Genomic DNA, 18,700 nt, shown 5'->3' on the forward strand with positions numbered 1-18,700 from the left:
AGGTCTTTCTTTCCTTCTTCCTGTCCTCTCCGTGTCATTTTATTCCCGCTAGCCGCAGCTCAGGTGCTTCAGGCTTCGATGGCAGATGCCACGGCTAGCAACATCTGTTCCTTCATTTTTTATTTTCTTATTGCCAATAAATAACCACTAGCAACAAATTCTAGAGGCCCGTGTTCTGTGTGATGTCAGTGAACGTTGAAGAACCCCAGGGGGGTCGAAATTTCCTGGACGCTTCACTTCGGCGTCTCTCATAGCCTGAGTCGCTTTGGGACGTTAAACCTCATAAATCAAATCAAATCAAAATATAATTACAATGCTTTCACATTACTCTCACATAAGTTCCTTAAGTGCCCCCACTAATTTCTTTATTCTGCATCCACAGAATTCGGAATTTTCCACTGCAGAAAGTTAGGGGCCTTACTCGAGCTGCGAGAAAAAGCCAACTCCTTAACGACCTTTGGCAAGTGAAGCGAAACACATGGCTTCTTCTGTGGGAAAGGCCACATGCATCAACGCACGAGTGACTTCCTGTGGAATACTGCGGATTGTTTGTTCTCGCTACATGGAAGTTGAAGCTTCCTGCTGCAGAAAATTGGGGGCCTTACTCATAGTTTAAACTTCATTTTGCCAAACCAATCAGTGCCAAGTTATTGGAGAGGTTGTCCAGTAGTTCAGGTTTTATTGTCAGTTACTACCCACATTGGTCACCTAAACCTTGCAGAAAAATCCCTGAAGTGTCGTATAGGCCGTTCATGTGTGGTACTTGGTGTGATAGCAACTACAAGCCACCTTGATTTTGTGCCTGTAAGCATGGCGAGCATGTTTATCTCAAATGGTCTTGGGTTGTTTAGATGTACACATTTCCAGCATTCACTTGGCTCAGGCCGAGACAATGGTTTTGTCTGTGCTGGCATTGAGAGTCCTGCAGGCGCTGTGCATGTTGGCGAGCACAGTTTCCTATGCAGCACCCATGCCTTGCTACCAGACCACAGGCCTGTATTGGCTTTCATGATGACCATCACCTGCTGTGTTTGATGAGCAACTAGGTCTAAGATGTGCGTCTGAGCTGGAAATGTTACAATGACTCGGTTTCCCCAGTTCAGGAGATCTGTGCATCCTGAACTCATCACTTCTCTACCAGAATGGCTGTAAAGCCTTGTTTGGGATGCTTTGTGGCTGTCCCTCTGCAGCCCTTGCCTTTTGAGTTTCGTTGCTGCTAGAGCACTGCGGCAGTTGCATGTCTAACACTGTCAGCTCTTCCAGGCGTCAGATTGAGATGACAAGCTCCAGTGGCACTGTTACTCAGTACAATTCAACCTGGATATATCGAACCCTAAAGGGATCACGAGATAGTTTGATATCTCTACCAATCCGTTATATAAAAAGTGGCAATAGGTAAGTTTATGTGCAGCCTAGAAGCGTGAATACATTGCTCCTATGCTGGTGACATGCTCTTTGCCGCGACATGCAGCACACCGCTCGCTAGGTGCTGTGTTGCTTCTTATTGAGCTGCAGTGGGCATTGCTTTGGAACTACGCGTTGCCTGTAGTAAGATGCTTAATCTTGTTGCCAGCACACAATGAGTAGAATAGTCTCGTTAAATTATTGTACAGTTGGTTTCCACGATGCCTTTGCAGCGAAGCACGCCTGGCGAGGCCACCACTAGGGTTAGTTTAGTTAGATTCACCACATGACAATGATGTGGCTTGGAAACTGAGTACAAGAGATCAAAGGCCACCCTCAAGCACATCCTACTTTCTCCTCGTCTCACGGTTTCCCCATGCTAGCACTGCCAGCTAGTTCCCATGACCCCACGGCCGACCTGTTTCTGCACGCAAAATGTGATCAAAGAGCACCGTTAGAAGTGTGACTTGCAGGGACATGGTGAGCCATTCAGTAAATTTGATGTTCTGCTCAACATGAGCGTGATAAAAGTGAGTAATAGTGCTATACTTTTGCATGGGATTTTGAAGTTGATGTTTCGATTGTTAGGCTACGCGAGACGCTGCGGTGGTGGTGACATATCGCACGGCTAGCGCACGGGCATTTTCTCATTTCGCCTTCATCGGAACCATCATTATTTGGTCCTGTGTCCTTGGTCTCGGCAGCGCCCGTAGCCACAATCCTCACCGTAGGTGTACTTTTGTCCGTGAAGCGCTTCTGATGCTATTTTCAGCTTTGTGGGTATGAGGGAATTTGATGCCTCAGCTTCATTTTTTTTTTTTGCGCAAGAATACTGATGAATTTCAACATATTTTGTTCCTATATCTTGGGCTGCTCGCCAGCCGAAGAACTGGTTATCATTTTCTGCCACCAAGCTTCTCTCTCATTTCTGAATTTAATGTAATTTTAAAGGGAGCCAGTTCATACAATTTTACATGTTTTTTTGGTTTCATGGGACAGCCAATTATCTATTTAATTGTGCTCATAGAAGTAAATGACCTGAAGAAATGTGCTGTTGATATTAAGGTGGACAGAAAGGCCGTGTTCTCATCTGCAGGGTAAATTCCCTCTAGTGCTCTCGTGAAGTACTTTAATAATGAATGCAGCCCTGGTCGAGCGCCTTCTCAGGTAGCAGTGATGTATTTGATTCTGCCAGCAAGTTTAAAAGGGCACTGAGGACAACTCCATCCAACTTCTGTTCGTAGTAAAAATGGATACTATGGTGCCTTTCAGGTGTGTGGTTGTTTGTCCAGCAGAAGACACAATTAGTGGAGAGGAAATTGAGTAAAAGTGTTCCCACCACTGCATTCAATCCTATAGGGCTCTTTGATAACTGTTTTGAAGTGAATAGCAATGCAGCCTAAGCTGTGGGTTAAACTGTCAACCCATCGGAGCTTATTTGTGAAATTGGCTGATCATCACTTCTTTTTTTGCCTTTTCTTGTTGGCAAAAAGGTCACTTTCAGCGAAAGCTGCATTATGGTAGTTAGATTAGTTAGAATGTCTGATAGCTAGGAGGACTGCCAGGTCTGTTACACTAAACTGGCGGGTGGCTAAGGCTGATGCTTGTGCTACTTGTTCTATGATAAGCAGAAAATACACAAAGTAGAAATTTTTTATTTCACATTTTAATTGTGCTGATTGGTCAATGATGGAAAAACTGTATTGATTGGTAGTGGTTTTTCGGTGGCTTTGCTTTTGTTTCCCAGGAAAGCTGTTTTGTTGCCCGTTATGAGCATTGCAGTCAACGTTTAGTTCCATTAACATTGTTGCAGTCTGCATGAGAATGGAAGTGAAATGGCATGCGGTGTTTGTAAGGTTAGTTTCGCACAAGTGTTTTTCATGTTGCCTGTGCTTGCTGCTCTAAGAATTTGATGTGCTGTGTGATGGAAGCTTGTCAGAAAAATACTTTTTTTACACCTGGCTTAACCTGAAGTCTACTGCTTGAGTATACAAGGCACATTTGCATCTTTGCAGTAGCATGAGTTTTACTGCAATATTTTGATAAAGTGCCACTGCTGTGGCTTAGTGGTTATGGTGCACGGCTGCTCACTCGAAAGGCGTGGGTTTGATCCCAGCCACGGCAGTCACAATTCGATGGAGGTGAAATGCTAGAGGCCTGTGTACTGTGCGATGTCAGTGCACATTAAGGAACCCCCAGGTGGTGAAAATTTCCAGCGCCCTTCACTATGGCGTCCCTCATTGCCTGAGCCGCTTCTGGACGTTAAACCCCCTAAAACCGAACCAATCATTTTGGTAAAGTAGCAGCTTGATCGTGGGGTATTGCAATTGGACTTTTCGAATGCAATTTTTTTTTTGCCAAATATTGTTTGCCCGGAAATAATTGCTGTTTTTTTTTTCGATGATATATGTGGCATCTCTGTGCATTCAAAAGCTGTGAATAGTTAATCTTGTCTTGTTTATGAGAAGGTGCAGTTTATGTACAAGCAATTAATGCACAAATTGTCACGTTCAGAGCAGTGAATGCAGTATGAAATGCTCTAGCCCTAAATAAAGTAACTGCTTGGAAATTAAGTGATCAGGCTGTATATATAAAAAAACTTTAATAGAAGTTTGTTTCTAAAACTGGATTCCACGGAAACCCAAGTAAAAGACAAGTGAAAAAAAAGGGAGCAGCACAAATACACCTTCACTTGTCTCACTTAGGCACTTGGAATTGGGCCTTTCTGTCTAGCCGCCTTGATCTTGGAATAGCGTTATCTGGTTGTCATAATTGCAAGTGTATTTGTTGCTTTTGACGTGCTACTACTCCTTCGGTCACTGCACAATCTGAAAGCAGCAACTGTTTGAGGGAACAAAGTTTCGGATTGGAAAGACAGAAAAAAGTGACTGGCCGTAAACCAGAAGGAGCTACAGGGCCTCCTGTCATGCAGCCTGTATGATGGTGGCAGCGATAGAAGTGCTATTGAACCATTGTGGAGGCACAACATAGCACTTCTTAATGTTCGTGCATGACCTCAAGTTGATGGGGACTTGATATGGTTACATACGTCAGTGTCCTCACATGCTGTGCAAAAACACCTTAACCAGGTAACTGCTCTGATAAGGTGATGATAGCTTGTGAGCAGAATGAGCTTATCAGACGAAGCTTAATTGAAGAGGTGCTGCGAAGGCTGACTTTCTGCACTCTGCATTTTTCTGAAGCAGCTGAGCACTGCCTCACAATGCATTGCTGTGCTGTTAAACGAACTATCCCGTTGTCTCACTGCAATCCTGTTTTCTGCAGTCTGTTCATGTTCTCTGATTTCTGAGCTATGGTGTACGCCTGAAGGATATTGACTTTTTTCGGTTAAAACTGAATTTCAGAACACAATTACTGCGTACGTTTATCATCTTTTTTTGGATTTAAAAACTCTAACGTCTAGATATGCGAGCAGTAGGGAATGCATGCAAGTCTTTTAATTACTTTCATTGGCCTTGTGCAGTTGAAAGCAACCAGGGCTGCGAATGATACTTGAAAAAGTATCGTCGATTTTGATACACAATGCCGTCAAAAATAGTATTTTCGATACTGATACAAGATACTAAACCAAAATATATTTCCAATACAAATACTCGATATTGTATAGTTTATATTTCAATACATCACTGACATTGCCAATAGTGTTTAAGCTGGCAATGGGATTTGCTAAGTTAAAGAATTTCTCTGTGGTCTCTGGAATTTTTAGTGTATATAATATAGCACACAGTATTTGAAAGGTTTTTAATGAATCTAGCTGCAGGGATTTCTTTAGGCTCCACTGTCGGCGCAACTGGTTTTGTCAAAATATTAGCACCAGAGTGAAGCCTGGGGACGTTGAAGCCATTGCTGAAGTTAGCAGCCTAGCAAAATGTGTTTTTAAAGCTAATGTTCCTCATGCAAACCGGTCTCTGCGCATTTGTGTACATGAATAAACTTTAAACTGTTTCTGATGCTCTTGGTTTGTTAATCTAGTGTGTGCCTGTTGGCTCTGTCTTTGCCCTGTGCTAAAAAGTGCGAGCTCTGTGTAGTTGGGAAAGCCGAACAGTTATTTCACCCACAGACTGTTGAAGAGACATTTAAAGTTGAACATTCCTTGTTAAAAGCTAGGAGGAAAACATCAAACTCTAAAGTGACAGTTTTTTTAGGCAAAACATACTTTGTTTTTGATGTTATTTAGATGTTTTTTATGTAACAGTAGGAAGTAACACCATTTGCCATCCGAAAGAGCCCCACGATGCGATGATGCTTATGGTGGGGTGAGAATTTGTTTTCTCAAAAAATTTCATTTTTCAGATTCTGCAATCATCTGGTAGAGAATTTCTTTATATTTCAGAAAATATATTGCACTTGGGTATTTGCAACTTCAAAAACATTTTTATCTGTCGTTTTTCTTTGTCCCGTCGACTAGAAAAGGGGGTGAACCTTTATGTACTCTCTTCATTTCGGATATTTGCAAAAATTCAATGCTTTGAAGTTTTTGCTCATAAAGTGAAGTTTTGGTTTCGGTTTGAAATTTGGCCTTGTTTGTAGTACATTTTTCAGCCACTAGGGCTCCTCCTGTAGTTTTTCTGTCAAGAGAAGTTTTGTAGGATGAAATGGTTTTCAGATTTTTTCTCAAAAAATTTTTGGAGGTTTGTGTACCTTTTTCTCATGAACTATATAAGGCATAAGGAAACAAAATTTTTCTGAGATGTTAATTGATGGCATTTACATAACTGGAACTAGAACCAATACCCTAGGTGCATTTGGATTTTTGTGACAAAAAAAAGAAGTCATATGCGGCAATTTTATTGCATCGATAAAGACATAACAGATCTCATTTTTGTTGGAAGCGCATAACTTTAGTTCCATTTATGTAAAGCATTGGTTGCTACTTTTGCACAAAATTGCAACACTCTTTGGAATAGGCGCAGCGACGAAAATTGGTCGCATGTTTATTCCCCTCGGTTCTGGGATAGAAGCTCGGATAGCAGTCAATAGAGAGTACCGCCTGTTCCGTATTTATCTGTCCGTGTTAGAAAAAAATGCGCTGCACAATCTACTGAACTATATGGGCTCAAAACGCCAACTACAAGGTAGCTTATGATAGTCTTAGTCTTTCGATATGTAATTTAACATCTAAACTTGCCTACATTTTCAGGAATCGGCGAAAAACTGCATTCGGCTGCGGCAGAACTTTTCGTCCAGGCGAGCAAAGAAGCCACTTTGACAGGCTGCGCCATCTGGCGAGCGGTGAGGCAACCGATGTCACGGCTTGGGGTGGGAATGCGCACCTCGCGCGGTTTCTTCGGATGTGCGTGTCGTCTGCTCCTTGGAATTAACGCCGCTCGCCAGATGGCGCAGCCTGTCAAACTGGCTTCTTTGCTCGCCTGGACGAAAAGTTCCGCCGCAGCTGAATGCACTTTTTCGCCGATTCCTGAAGATGCAGGCAATTTTAGATGTTAAATTACTCATCGGAAGACGAAGACCATCATAAGGTACCTTGTAGTCGGCGTTTTGAGCCCATATAGTTCAGTAGATTGCGCAGCGGAATTTTTCGTAACAGGGACAGATAAATACGGAACACGCGGTAGAGAGTTTTAGTATTGCGGGCTTTGCGTAATTGCGTGCATAGCGGAATAGCGGGTCCAGAGTGCGCATGCGCAGAACGCTAACGGGGAAATAGCGTTAGCGTACGCACGCAATTTTCAGAATTTAGCGTTGCGGCTTTTGCGCCCTTAGCGTGGAAACATGGCGGCGTCCTTTCAAGCGACAGCCGCCCGCTTCAGCCGATTCAGCAGCTCTTGCGATTCCGGTCGGCATGTTTACCGGCAACTACTGGTGTTTTTGCTTTTCGCTATGACTTACCTTGCTTCGAAGATAAAGTTTAAGCTGCAATTCAGCCCAGTTGCCATTGCCTTTACTAGATGGCGCCACTATTTTCCTTTTTTTTTTCATTTTATTTCAAATTCGGGGTCATTTTGCCGACGAAAATGAACGCTTCACTAATAATTCGTATAAAAAACTTGGAAATATTATACTTTGGCAAGTTAGCGGCAGTGTCGACCATTTTAGAAGGGCCGTTCGCATCCATGTCAAGCAGATGGCGTTTAACGTTTTCAAAACGCTATACTAAAACTGTCTTTGGGGATACGTTGCTTGCGGAATGCTAACGTAATTTCCCTTAGGTCCGCTATCACGCTAACGCTATACTAAAACTCTCTATTATTGCGGGCTTTGCGTAATTGCGTGCATAGGGGAATAGCGGGTGCAAAGTGCGCATGCGCAGAACGCTAACGGGGCCGGTATTATATCTTGTGTAGGAGTCCTCTGCACACAACGCACGCACATGGCCGGACATCGGAAGCCTTCTTACCACTATGGAGCAGTCGTTCTGCACAAAGGTGGCCGTATAGATTGCCACAGCGGCCGCTTATAAGGCAGCAGACTGGGCTAGGTAGTTGTTCACTTTTGCACTCCGCACGCCATGTTGACAAAATTGGACACGAGAGTACCTGCTAGCTTTTGCTGAATTCCAATCGCAGATCGAGACCGCTCCGTCGGATCGCGTACGGAGCGCGTCGGAGCGCGTAGATTTGCCACCTCCCAGTTTGCGATTGGAATGCCAGTGCTCCCTCGGGAGCGCGACGCCAGCGCCGCAGCGGCGAGCCGCGGAGGAGCGGACGCCCTGCTTCTTGTTCGAGTGCGACAGGAATTGCGCGAGGCGCGATCTCCGCATTGACAGACGCCGTCTCGGCGAAACAAAAGGAGGTAGTACGAAGGCCGTAATGTAAAACCAAAACCAAAGCGTATGTACAGGATGGTCCACTCTCCGTGAACACGCGAGTATGCGGCCGCGGTCTTCGGAGATCCAGTGAGCCTGTCCCTACCGTTCACGAAAGAAGTGGCGGACGACGCGCAGGCAAGTTGCTCGCTGCTCGATTTTCCAGCCTTGCGACTACGAGACGCAAGCCGCTGAACCAATCAGCGAGACGGTCGAGCTTTCGGCAACGACGCCGCCCGCGGACACGCCGAGCGACGAACTGCGCTGCCCCCCGGCCAACGTTTCTCCCTGGCTGCCGTAGTCGTCGCTAAGCCTAACTGTTTTTCATCGATGCCGCAGCTGAGGGCGCTTCGGAATTGGCCAGCGCTGTAGTAAAGGTGCTACTCGCGTCACCGTTTTACTGTGTTCCTCGTCTCATAATAAAATAAAGACATGATCGATTTCTGCGACGCCTCCAACAGCGGAGCTAACAGACAGCAGGCCAGCCGCACTGGGCATCAGGAAGAAATTTGCTTGTATCGCAGTTATCACTTCTACCAGCAACTCGGTATTGGCCAACGATCCTCAAAAATGATTCATTTTTTACATTCCTCTACTCCACAAAGAATATTAGCGCATTTTTCTGACGCCGGCGGCAGGCATATACAGGCCGGCAGCTCCACACTCGCTGTCCGTTTCAGACGAATCTTCACTGCTGGACTCTGAGCTTTCAGTGCCCGAGTCGGAACTGTCACTTCCATGAAGCAAAATTAGTGCCGCACGGCTCGAAGCAAGATCATTGCCGTCCACTGTTGACTGGAAAGTACCCGTCTGTCCCGGCTCGCCCGGCTCACCACGTAGCGACGACAGGAACGAAGCGGCTGCTGCCGGTCGCGACAGGAAGCAGACGCGGCGGAAAAGAAAACGTCACGCGACGTTCCGGTCAAATCCGCCGATTTCGGTAGATCAAGAATCGCTGCTCCACGGAGCGATCCGGGATTTACGCCTGATCCCGATCTGCCATTGGAACATACAACTCGCGCTCCCATTTTACCATTGGAATACGACTGATCCAAACCGAGCAGAAAAACTTGATCCCGATCTGCTATTGGAATTCAACAACGCTTTGTTAATATCGTGTCTCTTTTTCGTGTCAGCATCTGACAACACAGCGCACGGTGCAAAATTTTGTGAGCTGTTTTGGTAAGGATCGGGTTTGCCGGGCAACTCGCAAGCCATGCAGCATCACCCTGATGCAAGCGCAAATTTCACATCTTCCGCGATAGGACGCCGCCTGGGTGGCCACGACTCCATCGAAAAACGAAGCGCATGTCCCAGGAATTCAAGACCAAAAAAAGCACGAAGTCGCAGCCTTTCATTCAACATATATCTAAGCAAACTTTGGTGGCCGTCTTGCGTTTTCTTAGGATGTACTTCGTCCAAGAAATTTGCAGGTCAACCGAAGATTAAAGTGTGAAACGTTATATCACGGTGAGATATGTGGTGCAGCTCGGAAATCAACGGCGCTACGGAGATACACAGTCCACAGTTATGCAAGGAGCACCGCGCAGACGCGCCGCAGATGTCGAGTGCGCCCAGTCACCGATCACTTCTGCATAGACACCTCTCCAGACCTCACATTTGTGAATGGTATCAGGGATGCAAAGTGGGTAAACACGGGACAGCCACTTGGAAGTGATCACTATATCCTTTCCACGATATTTAGTGCTGCTAAGCACAAAGACACGGTGAAAGGAACTCGAGTGACGGACTGGGACCGATTTCGGCAATACAGGAATGACACAGTGAACGGGGAAATCGAGGACTTAGGAGCCTGGATTGTCACACTCAAGCAGGCCGTGAAGAGTACCACAGAAGAGGTTCCGACAGAGGAGGAGGGCTTTACGGCTGACTCTAGATTGTTACACATGTGGGAAGCACATGCGAGTCTCCTTCGGAGGTGGAGGAAACAAAGGCATAATGGTGTCCTCCGTAGGAAGATGGCCAAGCTAGAACGAGAAATCGAAACGTACACATTGGAGTTGCAGTGCAAACAGTGGGGGCAGATTTGTGACCGGATGAATGGGCAATTCGGATGCAAAAAAACATGGCAGTTGTTGAGGCACCTTTTAGACCCGGCGGCAACCAAATCTGCGCAGAAGGGGCAAATGGCTAGGTTAGTGCATCGGTATCAAGGCACGATTGGGGAATTTATACATGAACTCCGAAGTCGTTACATAAACAGAGAGGCGGGCGGTTGCTTGCCGGATTATTCGGGGGAGGAAAACCTTGAATTGGATGCAGACTTTACGGTGGCGGAGGTAGAGTTTGCAATGGGCCAGCTTCGTACCACGTCAGCAGCGGGTCCGGACGGGGTTACTAATAAAATGCTGAGGAACCTGGATTTCAAGTCAGTGGGGGCACTCACGAATTTAATGAATAAATTTTGGGCGGCCGGGGAGATTCCGCCAGAGTGGAAGCATGCTAGGATTACATTTATTCCTAAAGCAGGGAAGAAGCTCTGCATTGAGAATCTGCGTCCCATCTCGCTAACGTCGTGCTTGGCCAAATTGATGGAGCATGTAGTCCTGAACAGGCTTCAGGGTTATGTAGAGGACAATGAGTTGATACCTGAAACAATGATTGGCTTCAGGGCTAATTTATCGACGCAGGATGTCCTGTTACAGCTCAAAAAAGACGTGGTTGATCCTGGGTACGGCACGGGCACCAAGGCTATCTTGGGGCTCGACCTCACTAAGGCCTTTGACAATGTTACCCATGAGGCAATATTGAGGAACCTATCGGACATAGGACCGGGGGGTAGAACCTTCCGGTACATCAGATCGTTTCTGGAGGGTAGGACTGCGGAGATTGTAGTCGGAGAAATGAAATCGGATCCCTTCCCATTGGGGGGCAGGGGGACACCGCAAGGGTCGGTATTATCGCCCTTCCTATTTAATCTCGCCCTGATCAAGATACCACCCAGGCTGCAAGGGATATCGGGACTTAAACATACATTTTATGCGGATGACATTACTCTATGGGTAACAAGAGGCAGTGACGCACAGTTGGAAGAAACTCTACAACAGGCGGTGGATATTGTGGAGGAGCTAGCAGGGGAAGCAGGACTCTCATGTTCTCAGCCCAAGTCCGAGCTTTTTGTGCTGAGGGATAAACCAAGAGGGATACATGCGAGGCACTATGTGCCGCCACCACCTTTAGAGGTGAGAGTGGGGGGAGTACCGGTCGCTGAGGTCCAAACGATCAGGATCCTGGGTATGTATCTGCAGACTAACAGGAAGAATAGCGAGTCATTGCAAAGGCTTAAAAATACGGTCAATGCTACCGTGCGGCTAATCAGGAGAATCGCCAATCGTAAGAGAGGTGTTAAGGAAAAAGACTTGTGTAAGCTAGTGCAGGCATTTGTGCTCAGTAGAATAGTGTATGCGACGCCTTATTTGAAGCTGGACGCGGCGGAAAAAGGAAAGGTGGAGGCTATGATTAGGCAGGCGTATAAAGCGGCCCTTGGGTTGCCTCAGAATGCGTCTACCGAAAGGCTGCTGGGATTAGGGGTGCACAACACCCTAGAAGAACTACGGGAGGCGCACTTGGTTATGCAGCTGGGTAGGCTTTCAAAAACAAAAGCAGGGAGGGACATATTGGAAAGGATCGGCATTGGAGTTGACGTTCCAGCCGGTGACACGAAAATTCAGGTGAGGCGGGAAATGCACAAGGGCTTGTACATAAAACCTTTGCCCAAAAACATGCATCCAATACATCACGAGGACCGCAGGAAGGCAAGAGCCAAAGCTTTACATGCTAAGTACGGGAAGTACAACGGGGCAGTCTATGTAGATGTCGCCGAGTATAAGAACAAGGATGCATTTGCAATTGCGGTGGTGGACGGGCGGGGCCACTTGATCGCCTCTGGATCAGTCAAAACCCGCTCCCCAGAAACTGCAGAGGAAGCGGCAATAGCACTAGCTATGACTAGTAGTAATGCTGACCTGATCTTCAGCGATTCAAAAACAGCCATCCGAAATTTGGCGAGGGGCAGAATATCTGTCACAGCGGCGCGGTTGTTGAATCGGGCCACGGAGCGAGGGATTACGGAGGCGGAAATTGTCTGGGTACCTGCACACTCTGGGAACCCTGGGAACGAGACGGCTCACATGAATGCTCGAGGTTTCGTCAGCCGAGTAGGTGAGCCGGATGTCCCGGGAAGGTCCACGAGAGATGGGCTGGTATCCTTTCATGACATTACTACTCATTTCAGACTTAACCGGAGGATTTACCCACCCCCGGACAAGCAATTGGTGAAGGCGCAGGAATGCGTCTGGCGCCGATTGCAGACCAGATGTTTCTTCAACCCATACGTGTTGAGCAAAATCTACCCGGACATTCAGCCGGAGTGCAAATGGTGTCACGAATTGGCAACCTATGACCACGTATTATGGAGCTGTAGCATAGCACCGCCACCGGCGGACATTATGCGTGATCCTTCCCTCGAGCAGTGGGAGGCCGTGCTGGCCAGCTCAGACCCGGTCGTCCAGACCAGGGCCGTGGAGTGGGCCACCCAGGTCGCCGTCAGCCACGGGTTGATGGCCATCTAACACGGAATCGTCCACACATGCTCTCTGACGAAAATAAAGTTTTTCCATCCATCCATCCCCGCGAGTGTGCCTGAACTACATGCGGCTCTCCGGTTTCACGGAAGCGCTGCTGTCATTGACTGCTATCCGAGCGTGTATCCCGGAATAGAGGGGAACTAAACACGCGACCAACTTTCGTCGCTGCGCCTGTTTTCTCGGCCGGCTCGAGCAGCGCTAACAAGCACGCTTCCCAATCAAATTGGCATTCGTTTACGCCGTAATTTCGTGCGGCTCTAGCGCTCGGCGACTTACCGGCCGAATTTCCGATGCACGCGGATTCCAAGCGGCAGTGTGAACGCGACACGCGAAGGAAACATGCTTGCGGAGCAGGAGTTCGTCTGCGCGGATGTGCTAATCCGTAGCCTACCACTACCGCATCTCTTATAATCTATATGTCACTTTGGGGCGTTAAATCCAACAACTTGCAAATATTAAATTGCAAGACATCATTGGGCGCAGGCACGGTGTGCGCAGGGCATGCGCCCTGGCTACCCTGGCCAGGAAAATTACGCGCTAGAGTTCCTGTATATGCTCCCGCAGGGAGCAGAGTTGCGCGAAGGTCCGCCATCATGTTCTAAGCTGTGCGGGAAAGCCACTTCTCGTACGTACAGGGGCTGCGTAGCTCGCTGTGTAGGGCGCTTGGGCTTTTTTTTTTTCTCCTTTAAATAGATTGACTTGATGGCAAGTTTCTAAACGTAACGCTGAAAACTAATCTGTGATTTGCCCAGGGTGTGCATACAGCACGAAAAAAAAATCGCCAAAGGTTAACAGAAAATCGTAATCATGACAAACTGACGAAAAAAGACTGGAAACGGCCTGCGAGTTTTTTTTTCTTTCTGGAACTAGTAATTTCAGAAGAACAAGCAGTTCCGTTCCAGATGAGACAGCGTCTGTCCCATCCTGTCTTCCTGCGTGCACGTCTTAAGAATAAAAAGAGTATAGCTATGAATTACTTTTTTTCACAACTAGCACAGCCGTGTGTTCTGTACGAGTTATGCGCGGAAAATACGAAAACGCATCTCTCTAGAACCACATTAAAATAATTGTGCAACTTGTTGTAGGCAAGCAGACTAAAGCAATGGGAATGCATTGAACGAGGCGAGTCTGACATAACGAAAAAATTAACACTCAATTGCTTGCCCAACACATTTCACAAAATGTACCCCGTTGCTAAATGCAGTGATATAGTTCGGATCTTTAAAGGACCTTGAAAGTACTCTTACACGTAGATCTTATTTAACTTTCCTCATTTTTTATCGAAAAGCACTATCGTTTCACCTTAGTTATTAAATTACAATAGTTGTTGATTACTGTGGTAGGTTTTCGTGCCTGCTTCATCCTTATTGCTCGGAAAAACTAATTTAATGTTCCGCTTTGCATTTTTGTACTCCTTCTTCGTAGATTCGGCTTAGTTCGCAGTATCAAAACATTTCGCGACTCCTGGATTTTTTTAAAGCCGGGGTTATAGGCTGATTTGCTGTCTTCTAGCTGAAATTATTCGCGGTATCAAGATTTGCGACACTTGTTTACATGCCATTTTTGCCTATCCTATCGTCACATCTCTCACTTAATCCTTTTTTAGATGGTTTTTAAGGGCATTTTTATTAAGAACAATACTTTATAGCGTAGGCAGACAAATGGTTTAGGGGGGTTTAACTGCCCAGAGCGACTCAGGCTATGACAGGGAACAGTACATGGCCTCTAGAATTTCGGCTCCATTTAAATTCGACAGCCGCGGCCGGGATCGAACCCGCGTCATTCGGGTCAGCAGCCGAGAGCTATAACCACTAAGCCACCGCAGCGGCTGCATAGGCAAATTAAATGTCTATGCAGGTGAGACTGGCATCGAAATGTAGCAAAACTTTGCATGGAATTTGCTTCTTGAACTTTCATTGTCCCTTATATTTCACCTCGAACCATCACTCCAGAAGGTTCGAAGCAGCAGTAGAGTAAGCAGAGCCTGCCCTAGTGAAGGGCCAAAGAGTTGCAGATGCAGACTGTAAATTCTACACAACTTTAATGCAGTGATATGCTACAAATACTGCTTCGAGGGACAGGTATAGGCTCAAACTAGTATCCATAAAAGGACACTAAGTGAAAGATATAGACAAACAAGATTTTCGTTGCCTGTTCCTTATTTGATAATGTGTGTAAGTTAGACAAAAAACTAGTGATTTGTTCAAGGTAAACAAATGTCGACAGATGAAAAATGTTTTTACCAATACAATTCTGATCTCGCTGTCGAAACAGGCAAATGTTGGTTGTGATGGCACTGGTAGATCGTGAAACATGTTAGAAATTTTTATTTATTCATCAGTACTGTAAGCCTTTCAAAGCCGCAAACAGAAGAGGTTCATTCTCAAGAGCCGCTTGAGGCGCCGACGCACTTCGGCCGCCGGCCTTCCACATATGGCACTGCGTAAAACGCTTTGCCGTTTCCCTGTGCGATTGCTGCAGTTTGGCGCACTGCACCCAGTCATAGCTGACGAGTGCATCCGTCACTGCCACTTCAGAACACCAAACCTGACGCCACAGGTGTGCACGGAAAACAAATGAATGCCGACGGCGCGGGCACACATGAGGCGTCGAGCTGACAGCTCGCTCGGCGCTGCACCTGTGAAGTCAGCTTCTCCGCGGAGGGTAGAACACACGACGTCACGAAAATCATGTGACCGCCTCTCGGCGAATGGCGTTCGGAGCGGCGAGGGAAAACAGACGCGCAACTCTGCTACCTCTGGTAGCATATACAGGAACTCTATTACGCGCCACAACCGCGCGCCACCTTCTGCTGCGCCCAGTAACTGCATTTCGGAAGGAAATCTCCAAGTAACATCAGATTGGCGTGCAAAAAACGAAATGCAGCTTATACATTCTTATGATTTTAGATAAGGATTTAAATGTGTTAAGTTTAAAATGGGAGCATTTCAAGTTTCAACCTTTCTACCACTTTCAGGCCGCGTCTGGACGCGTAACTTCCGGACTTCCGTCCGCCATCGCTGCTATAATCGCTGCCATGGGATCGTCTTTTCCTCCATGCTTTTCGACGAGGTCCTGATTGATGCGTGCTTCGCATCTGTCGTTTCGTTGGCCATGACGCAGTAAACAGTAAGTGTGTTGCTCGGGCGAGTGGATAACTGCATTCAGCATACCCTTATCTTGTGCGTCCGGCGTACCCAGCGAATTCGGTCGGAGGGACTTAGGCTTAGGGAAGGCTTTAATTGATGGCATTTACATAACTGGAACTAGAACCAATACCCTTGGTGCATTTGGATTTTTCTGAGAAAAAAAAAACAATTCATATGCGGCAATTTTATTCCATCGACAAAGATAAAGACAGAACAGATCTCGGTTTTGTTGGAAGTGCATAACTTTAGTTCCACTTATGTAAAGCATTGGTTGCTACTTCTGTACAAAATTGCAGCATTCTTGGATTGTACATTTTAAGAAAAAGGTACATTAGTAGAAAAAAATAAATACTAGACAAAATATAAACATAGTTTTGAGCTCTAATGCTAGCGGCATCTAACTTCAAGATTCTTTGCAAATTTTATAGCTTTACCTCTTATTATACGTGTTCTGCAACTTTATCGGCACAGGTTTGAAAAATTCTCCCGCCACAACCGTTGGCTCGTTTGTGGCGAAACTGCGCACAAAGCTTCCTTATTGTTGTCCGTTTTAAGGCATAGTAAGTATAAAAGTGGTACTTACTAGGTTTGGTCACGCGAGATGCGAAACAAGAAGCACCCGTGTTGAGATCGAGCCGCCGTCATCGAATTTCTGCCGAAAGATACTTGTGGCGCCATCTGGCATCGCTGAAGGAAAGCGCCGCGACAGAAGCGCCGAGGCGAGCGCTGCAACGAGCGCGGCGGCTTGCTTTGAATGCGTCGTTCGGGCCATGTCGTCTGCTTAAGCGCGTGAAATATTTTTCGGCTAAAGCATTTTGAAAACTATCGTAAACAAATTAAATGACTTGACGGTGATTTACCAATAAAAGATATGTTCTCTATTGTCTCGTCGTATTACTGCCGTCTGCTTTCGCGGCGCTTTCCTTCAGCGATGCCAGATGACGCCACAAGTATCTTTCGGCCGAAATTCGATGACGGCGGCTCGATCTCAACACGGGTGCTTCTTGTTTCGCATCTCGCGTGACCAAACCTAGTAAGCACCACTTTTATACTTACTATGCCTTAAAACGGACAACAATAAGGAAGTTTTGTGCGCGGTTTCACCGCAAACGAGCGAACGGTTGTGGCGGGAGAATTTTTCAAACCTGTGCCGATAAAGTTGCAGAACACGGTATGTACTGTACAGGCAACTTTCGAAATATATTTCCAAAGTCTTACCCAGCCTAAGGGAAGCAGTTGAAGAAAGCCTTTCTACAGGAGTCGCATGAGCATGTTGCCATATTGTATTTTATGAGGGTTTCTTTATCAACAAATAAGAGTGAGGTATGGCCACTTCGACTCGAGGATCCTCGAGGTATAGTTAAGGGGGACACGGGACTTGAAATTAACATTTTAGAGCGCAGCTCTTTGGCGTCCGTTCCTGGGTTTCGCGTCGTCGTCGGCGTCGGCCTCGTAACCAGCTCAGCCCCCCTTTCATCCCCCCAGCGCTAGCAGCGACCGACTGATACCGCTGGATGCCGCTGACGCCATTAGAGAGTCAAGATAACGTCAAGATAACACCGTCGCCGCCATGCAGAAAGATAGCAGCGACCGACTGATACCGCTGGATGCCGCTGACGCGGCTAGAGAGTCAAGATAACGTGACTGCATAGAACACCGACGCCGCCATGCAGAAAGAGGAGGAAAGGGTCCCCCCCCCCCCCCCCCCCCCCCCCCGTTCTTGTGTGGCGGATAGGGTGCTCTTCAGTTGCCGACGCGCCGGTTATTTCACGTAGGCCCCGGCCCGGCACGTCGACGAATACGTGACCACCTTCCCACGGCTAGACCTGGTTGTTAAAGGAATACGTGTGAAAAATAAAAAAAAAATTCTGTGATAGCACATGCATGTGTTGCTCGATTTCTTTGCCTCAATCTATCGAAAAGGTGAAACAGCTTATTTGCTGCGCTCAAATTTCGCATTAGGAAGTAACGTAATCGTCGGTAATTTTTTATTATTAAATGTATTGTAATGGAATTAGGTGGGTATATGTGCTTCTTCCTGTTTCCAAAAAAAATTATTAGTTTCAGTGTATCTCAATTAGTTCCCATGTTATAGAAAAATAACTGAAGCCTAGTTGGTCTTAAGGGTCATAAAAACTTTCTTTCTGCATTTTTTGGCTTTGATTGAAATGGGCCTGCAGCCAAAGACCTGCCATCTGGAGCTATGCTAATTATATTTTTGTTGAAGTGTATTATCATACAAAAATGTTAATTTTTTTCCAAGCACCATAATTATGACTATATAGTTAGGTGACATTATGGTTCACAAGATTTGAAAATTTTGAATCGGCCAAACAAAAATAGCACAGCTCCACAGTTTAGTTCTTTCTGAACTCAATGGTATAAGAATAATTGGAATTGCACCACGAAAACATAATAAAAACTTCAAGACAAGTCGTGTTGGCAAAAAACACGGAAGTTGAGAAAATGGCATCTGAAGCGCTGGCGCCAGCCATTCAGAGGCCACTGTAGAGGCGTCAAAAAACAGCGGAATGCAGACGTTACAAAAATATTTCGCAGTTGTGAGTAATACTGAGTAGTGGGGAAGAGGCCCAGCTTTCAAACAAAATGAAATGGTGGCCATCGGGGACGCAGTCTTGGGAAGCAAAGGGCGTCAAGTCCTGCGGCATTTCGCTTCAAAATTACCATTTCTGGGCTTTTTAGGCACGAAATATATAAATATTTCAGTATATGGTGGTCTATTTAAGACCTTGAAA

The 18,700-nt window shown here is 46.3% G+C and overlaps 1 protein-coding gene across 10 annotated transcripts in view; it reads left to right on the forward strand.

Annotated features, from left to right (window-relative positions):
* LOC149355336 (uncharacterized) overlaps nucleotides 1–18,700 on the forward strand; it is a 290,308-nt gene that overhangs the window by 70,712 nt on the left and 200,896 nt on the right. For 8 of the 10 annotated variants that reach the window (XR_016291491.1, XR_016291492.1, XM_089583767.1 and 5 more), the window contains one exon: nucleotides 15,773–15,924. The exons of the other annotated variants lie outside the window; for them this stretch is intronic. The gene's annotated coding sequence lies outside the window, so the exon portion shown is untranslated. The remainder of the gene's footprint in view (nucleotides 1–15,772; nucleotides 15,925–18,700) is intronic. 10 annotated transcript variants of the gene reach the window in all.

Source organism: Amblyomma mixtum, chromosome 3 (assembly GCF_055824585.1).
Source record: "Amblyomma mixtum isolate Tamu chromosome 3, ASM5582458v1, whole genome shotgun sequence".
Taxonomy (NCBI): Eukaryota; Metazoa; Arthropoda; class Arachnida; order Ixodida; family Ixodidae; genus Amblyomma; species Amblyomma mixtum.